The following is an 8,247-nucleotide window of genomic DNA, read 5'->3' as shown; positions in this document are numbered from 1 at the left end:
TACATATATAGATAGACACCTTGTGCTTGTATAGGTCAGCTGTTTCCATAAAAAGTCATAGATGTTAAACTCTAGTCTGCCTAAATAATTCAAGGGAAGGGCTTTGAGGGTCACATCTGACTTAAGGCCATCCACATGACCAATCCTAGCGTTAAAATACAATTGTTTCAGTTGAAAAGGCCCTGGTATTAGATTCTGGGATGTATCTTGAGGCCATTGCTCATTTATTTCGTACAATTGTTTGAGAGTTAGTTGAATATTGACAGACTAGTAGACAGCACTGCTCTGTCCGTCAGTACATTCCATATCCCAGTGTTGCCATAGCTTGAATTCTTACATGATGTTGAGACAGATCATTCTTCAATTCCGTATAAACAGAGACAGAAGGCTCTGTCAACTTGGCTGAAGTCATGTGTGAGCGATGTGGGAAAGCCCAAGAGAAAAAAAATAAATGTGGATGGAACGAAAAAGAAGGCTCTGTCCTTAAAGGAAAGCTAAACTTTGGGCTTGATTTACCATAATGGAACTTGTGGGTCAGTTCCTAGCAGGGTAAAAGAAGCTCTGAGACACCCTAGTCAGAGCTTACACAGGGCTGAAGACTCTTTCTCTGCCCTCATGTGACAGCACTAGACCAATCACCATCCACCAGAGCTGTCATATAAGGGAAGAGGGTTGAGCCATACGCTGCCCAATAGCTGTAAACACTGGGTATTTATGTTTGCTACCAGCAGCTGAATAGATTTTAGAGGTTACAAGAGAAAGGTAAGTGTTTAGGGAGGGGCATGAAAGTATAGCTGTTGCCTTCTCTGCATGAGCAAAGCATGGGTTTGCTGTATATAAATCAGAAATTTAAAAACTTTAAAAATAAAAAAAAACCCTAAGTGCAGTTTGCTATCCATCTGTAGCCCCTTCCACCCTAAATGTCTAATTTGTAGTCTGGTATCATTTGGTTATTTCTAGGTGCTCTGCTATTGATTGCACCTACCTGTGAGTGGGGTGAGACACTGCTGCCACATAGTGGGGCAGCCAATAGGAGAACATTAGGAGTGTCTATGCCTCACCAGCCAATCACTAGGAATTTCATGGCCAGTGGTGCATGCTGGGAAAGTGCATAAATACTCAGGAATTGCCATGTGCTCAGTACAGTCCGGCCCGGGTTTAGCTCAGGGGTTGGATGTACAAGGTTGGAGAAGCTGATTAGGCCTCAAGACTGCAGGGGGCAAGATGTGGACCAAGGAGGGGTCTGGAAATATCTGGGAAGGAGAACCAGAGGAGCCCTATGAATGCTGGAGGTGCCAAGAAGGCCAAGATGGCATGGATCTCGGAAACAAGTCTGGTGTCTCTTCCAGGGAAGATCTCATACATATCTTCTATCCAGCTGTGGTCCTGTTACACAGTGTCATCTTCTGCTCAACTAAAGTATTTCTTCACTGTGGAAGCTGGAAGGGATTGGGGAGTCTGGAGCATTCTTGCACTATGGATGTCTGAAGCACTAAACCCTCTCTCCCTGTTTTGCTACTGGTTCTATTAAAACATTATAAAAATTGACTGGTGCCCTATTTCACTACACACATCCCACATTCCGGCTTAGGATCCATCCCTGAGGTGAAATGTCAGCCCCTCCTACCCATAACATCCATGGGGGCTCTACACATAAAATAAAACACCTTACAATCTGATTTTCCAATCTTTAGATTTACCAACAATTACATTGTGCAAGGGTCTACCTGGTATCTTTAACAGAACAAAAGGGAACACAGAAAAGAAGTTCACTGATAAGGTTTACATGCACTTTAAGCACAAATGATCCCACCAACACTAGGGAGTTGGGAGGGACTGGCTCACAAGATCGGTACCTGCAAGTGCTGAGCAGGTTGATGTAACACTGAACTCTAAGCAGATGGTAAAAAGGGCACTTTTGTATATGTATGTGTATATATACCTAAAACTGTCTCAATATTAGCCTAATGTAATCTTCTACATAACAGAGCACTCAGACTGAGAAGCACTAGCAGCCAATAAGGCCCTGTAGCAGTGCACATGTGCTGCTGATGAACATGAGAGGGGGAGAGAACAGAATGTCCTTCTTCTTCTTTATTGTCCAATCAGCAAGCTGAGTGTGTGTCTGGGTCCTGATATAGTTCGATAGCTGTAATGGAGGCCTCAGACCTGGTTGTTTTGTCTGGCACAGGTATCTGGATCACGGTACTGGATACAAACCTTTTGATAATTAAAATAGTCCCCAAAAAGACTTTCCATTTCTTTATTTAGCTGTTTCTCTGTTGTTCCTCTTAAATATTGTGTCCATGTAAAGCGGACCTTCACACATGGATGCAGCTTACCCTCTTTCTAATTGCCCCTTGTCCCTATATTTGAATCACATGTTGCTTTCTTGGAGTGGAGGGGCAGAAAGTACCTTGTATTGCAGGTGGTGCTCCTACTTCCTCAATCCTTGCCTGTGTGAGAATGGCGTAGCCCTCGGCCAACCTGCCCAGCAAGAGCTTTCTGGGATTGCATCACACATCCTAGGAGGCATGTCCCCCTGTATTCAGTAATCTCATACATATGCGCTGTAAGGGATCAGGAAATGCAAAATGGCGGCATGGAAGAGCAGATGTCCTATGAGGAATCAGGTGTGAACAACACAGTGCTAGACTTCATGGGTTGGTAAGTATGTGTTTTTTTACAGTAGCTGTTGACTTTTAGTTTTCCCATAGTCCCATGCAGTTTCTCTTTAACACTATTTCATTGTTTAGTGCAGGTGTGGGAACCCTTTGCACTCTAGGTGTTGTGGAACTATAAGTCTCATAAGGCCATGCAAGATTCTGACACCCACAAGCGTGCACCTAGAGGCATGATAGGAATTGTCATTTCACCACAGCTGTGATGCAGTGGTGTCACAAGGGGGGGTTGCAGGGGATGTGAGCTACACAGGGTGACACCTTCAGAGAGGGTGACACCAAAATGATTCACTGATTCCTGGTTTAGGGGATATCATTAGTGGTTCAGGGACTGATTTCACTTGAATTCTTATCACTCCAGGAATTCTTTTTTTTTTAATTCCCACCAACCTGGTTTGATGTAATGCAGATTATATTATAATATATATATATATATTATCTGCCTGTTTTATCACATTTTAGCAATTCTTTTAGGAATACGGTCTTGCAGTTTCAGATCCTCTGTCAGCTCTGTTTGTGTTTGGCAATTAGCATTTTAACCACCAGAGAAAGTTTGACACGAAAAGTTTTAGGTCTCCTACGATCGGTCATTTGTCATCTTGAGAAATGTCATGGTTTGATGTAGGCTCAGGAGACAATGGCATGGGAAGAGTCAACACAACAGCCCTCCGTGCTGATCAGTGGTGACCCCGGCTACTGGCTGTTTCTCACACATGCATTCTTGACCTTACCTGCAAACACCTCGTCCTTCCTTGTCATTTCAGAGCAATTAGCATATCACCTTGGGGAGAGAAGCGACCGACAAAAACATGTTTCTCTGCATTGAATTTGTTTCTGTCTGCGTTCTAATCTCGCCGGGCAGCTGTAGCTCAGTTTCATGGCCCTCAGGGAGAGTGAAAGGTTGACCATACACTGAGTAGGCTAATAATATGTGTTCGGATCCTGTAGAGGAGAGCGGTGCTGCCAGCCTCAGGCACTGGCAGTACATATTAACAAATATACATTAATGTCAATCTTATTGTAGTTCTCCAGCAACCTCAGTGGTGTGAGCTAAGAAGGTGAGTTTTTAGTGTTAGGGCTTCTCCTAGTTTCAGGCCAGTTGCTAGAAAGCAAAATCTACTCACTGGACACTTATCTGACAGATTGCATTTTTCAGACTTGGTCAGTGTGTAAAATCCTTCAAATTCTGTTTGTGTTGTTTGTAAAACCCAACTCCAGTCAAGACCTTTTGTTTTTTGTTCTGGTCAGAGTAGGGAAGGGTCACTTATTTATTGCTGCCTGTGTCCCCATAGAAGAGATTTCCCTTTGTTTTAAGTCAGGACAGGAAGTGAGATAAAATCGCAATAGTGGTCACACAAATCTTGTTTTACAGTAAAATCAGGAAGGGTTAGAACCTCTGTCAGCTTATTATTACTGTCTGTGTCTTCCTGCCCCAGTGACACTCTCTTCCTTCATTTCATGTCCCACTGTCACATGGATAGATAGAGAAAAATAGATAGATAGATAGATAGATAGATAGATAGATAGATAGATAGATAGATAGATAAAGATATATATATATATATATATTTTTTTTTCTTCATTAGTTTATATTTAGTAAAAAAAATATTTTTGCATTTTTTTTATTGGCCAAATATTACATGTGATCCTAAATGTTTAATATTTAGCACTTCATATTACCCACAGATGAGCTTCAAGCAGAACAGCCGCTCTCTACAAGCTCCTAGAACTGCCCTCGTGTAAAATATAGTTGAATATCAGGGAGATTACATTACACAGACTGCACAGTCACAGAGAAGGGTTTACCTCCTTGTTCTCATAATACAGAAGGGATCATTTTTTTCTTATACACAGGATGCCAATAACCATGCAAGTAGTGTGCTGTGCTATCTTGTTAGAAATCCAAGAATGCTTCACAAGTTCAGTTTCATGGATACATTAAATGTTTATATCTGAAATGAATATGGTACACAAATCATACAAATGGTTAGAGAAAGGATGCATTTGTAAGTAAAAAAACATATGTGTGATATTTAAAAAATCTTGCTGCTTTAATTATATATGTACCCAGGGCAGCCATATTTGTTTGACACATACTATATACTGTGCTCTTTGCTTAGCACAGTAATTGTCACAGGTCCTCTCAGCGTGCCCATGTTTGGGTTCATTTAAACTATTAGGATTCATAAAGCAGTTTGCGCAGCATTTATAAAACTTGGGGAGACAGTAGAGTTGTAATGCAATACTATACAGAAGGGTTAGGAGGACCTAAATCTAAAATGATGTATTGAACACAATGGGGCTAATAGAGGCTGTTCACTTTACATAGGGAATGTAAGTAAATAAAGTCAAGCTGGGTTCACTTTGATTAACCAATCACATGCTAGCAAAAACCCTATTTGTTTGTTTTTTGGGCATTCAAAGTGAGCACAGGTTCACCATGTACTTTACAAAGTAAGCTTCTTCTGCTTTACAAATTGAACATTCACTGTGCTGGGTGGATAGTCCCTGCTCCTTTAGTTTTCTATTGATAACTTATCCTGTATTTGCCTTTATCTCATCAATCCTTTAGCAAGGATGCTGTTTGAACTGCTGTATCTGACGTAGAGGTGGCCAGTACTGGGACAAACTAGGCATCTGTATATAAAATACAATCATGACTACAAATACACAGCAAGCAAGGAAATAAAGTCACATCAAAACTGAATTTCAGGAAAACTTTAGGGTACACACCTCCGAATGTCTACTTACTAATATACACTCTAGTTTGTCTTTAAGAATTGTACCTGCAATATGATGTAATTGGCTATATTTAATAACGTGATACGAAGAGTAGTGATTCATAGTAATCCAGAGCCGAGATTCACAAATAAGCCTTCAGCATTTTGACAGCACACGGTTGTTACAGGAGAACCCGATTTGTTGTAGATTAAGTTGGTAGTCTTTGATCCGTTGTTAAAGTGGAACTCCTGCAATTTGTTTTTGTTTTTGCTTAGGTGTGGTCCTCTATCGGGATTTATAGTCTCTGTAAACCCATTTCTCATTTGCTCCCTTTTGGTCTGTTTTATATACTATTGAAAGTGTTTTGTTATATCTCTTCAATACCTGATGATCCTGCCAAAAACCTTGTCAGCTGACAGCTGCCGGTGTTCTCTGCCTGTACTGTTATCAGTTAAATCAGTTATCTCTGTGGATCACACTTCCCCCCATTGTTATGGAGAAGAGGAGAGGGAGAGGTGTTCTGTAGCCCTGTACTATGATGATAACACTGCTCCTCCCTAGATACAGTAAGAGAGTGTTGTCACCCTGGGACAGAAGGCGTATTACTGGCAGGATCCCCAATTGAAAATAAAGGAAAACAAGCCGAAAAAAACGACTGCAGCCACCACATCAAAGAGGGTAATCCGCAATATATTACATTGTTGTTCTTGGGTTTAGATATATTTTAATGCTTTGCATCTTTCATGTGGCGATATTTTCTTACTTCCTGTGGTGCCACTGAGACAGGAAAGGTAACATCCATCCAATAAGACATAACATTAATACAAATCATTTTTTTAATGGAATGGGGGAGGGACAGATCCTCTGTCAGGTTTTAATTGCTGAAGTGGAGAAATTTCCTCTCACTTCTTGTTCCTGCGATACCTATCATTGAAACAGGAAGTAAAGGAATGTCCTCAAAATGGAGACATAAACAGCTATCAAAATCTGAGAGAGGTTCCAGCCCACCCCCACTCAAAGCTTGGTTTTGGTTAGCATTTGGAGTTATATGACCCCTCTAATGTATATGTTACTTCGGGCAAGATTGCTACACTTGAGTTCCCAACTCCTCCCACCTGCTTTTAGTAAGAAGCTTCTTATTTACAGTTAAGGCAGCAAGGGGAATTCAATTAATCTTTATATATATCAAGCGTGAAAAAATCCAATTGTGTATTCACTGGAAATGGCAATAAATTAATTTTACCTCGGGCCACGGGCTATTGTCAATGAATGGCCCCCTGCCAGTTTAATCATGCATGGTGTCTGGCTACACAGGCATTTAGTATCAGTTATTTGTTGTTAACACGAGTTTATGAAGCATTTCTAATAGATCTGGGATGCAGTGTTTGCATTTTAAATTGATTGGATTGTATGCAATGGTGAAATTACTCATGTGATGGTGGCGTATAATATCTAAACAATACTTCCAGCTATACGGAGTATGGATATGCATTGTGCCTGATGATTCCATTGTCTTAAATGGAACCTTTACTGAGAGGGATACAAAGGCTGGTCAATACTGATTACCTTCTGGAAAAAAAAGAAAAAGCCTAAACACTTCCAAAGCTAATATTGACTTATAAAGAAGAGCACTAAAGTGCAAAACTTTTTGAGCAACCCCATGGAGTCTGGAGCCCCATTCTGCCCTTATAATAATCCTCCACTGAGTACCTAATTTGCCTTTAAGCTCAACATTGATCAATAGTACACAATTGTGCGATTGTAACGTGTGTATGTGTAGCCTCCCCACACTGTGCATCCTACAAAAAAGCTCCAGATATGTCAGCAGCATAATTAGACGAAGTGTTGTTATAGCTGACCTCAGCCAATTAAAATTATTAATAGCATGAGATGCTGTGATGCCAAGCTTGCTACAGTGACATCTCATTTGTTTAATCACGATTTCTTGAAAGTACCTCACAACAGTCATCCATGGCAGCTGAGAGTGATAGCTTATGACTGAAGTGACCTTTACAGTGTCTGACAACAGGTTGCTATAAGGCTTATGAAGTAGCAAGGTTGGTAGAGTTCAGGTAGAAAAATAAAAATAAAAAAAATAAAATAATGTTTAGCACTTTATGACTTACGTGTAAATCTCTGGTAGGTAATTAGTTGGGTTTTTTTTTCACCACTGAAAATGCTTTGATTTTTTTCCCCCAGTCTGCAGAGAATTAAATATTTAATTAAAAAAATATATTTAAAGGGATGCTTTGGACTTTAAGATATCCTAGGTCCTGGCAAAGGGATAAGACAGATGTAAACATCATTAATTAAATAAACACTCTCCTACCAGTATAAACTGTTCTCCCTGCAAAGTACAGGGCAGTCCTCTCCGCCTGGTTGGTGCAGAGGAGAAAATTGCAGGAAATTGTTTGAGACACAAAGCAGACAGATAACCTCTTCCCACCTCACTGCATGTGTGGTTCTGCCCTCTAGGGACCCTCTTTGTCCAGGATATTATACCAGTGCAGGGGAAGGCAGTGAATGAGATTTATCATAGGCTTCCAATTATCAATAGGTTTGTTCCTGTTTTCCTGTTCTAACGCATTAAGACAAGATCTTTGCTGGAGATTTTAATTAACAGAACAGTGGTGCCTGCAGCCTCTATGCAGTTCCATCATTACTCTGTCTGAAGCCAGATTGTGATGTCTGAGACACCTGTGCTCCCATTAGCACAATAAATATGCATTACCTAATATTTGAAAGGAGTTCAGGAAGATAGCCCAGACACCCTCTGGTCTCAGCAGAAGGAAACATGACTAACCTCAGGCTGTTGGGTTACAATATCTAATAACCCAGTGACAGA

The 8,247-nt window shown here is 40.6% G+C and overlaps 1 protein-coding gene across 1 annotated transcript in view; it reads left to right on the top strand.

Annotated features, from left to right (window-relative positions):
* The window catches only part of BDNF (brain derived neurotrophic factor), a 76,887-nt gene that overhangs the window by 22,892 nt on the left and 45,748 nt on the right, over positions 1 to 8,247 (top strand). The window lies entirely within an intron of this gene.

The sequence above is a fragment of the Nanorana parkeri genome, unplaced genomic scaffold (genome assembly GCF_000935625.1).
Source record: "Nanorana parkeri isolate BGI_ZX_2015 unplaced genomic scaffold, ASM93562v1 scaffold1093, whole genome shotgun sequence".
NCBI classification, from domain to species: Eukaryota; Metazoa; Chordata; class Amphibia; order Anura; family Dicroglossidae; genus Nanorana; species Nanorana parkeri.
This window is presented reverse-complemented; position numbering and strand designations above follow the sequence as displayed.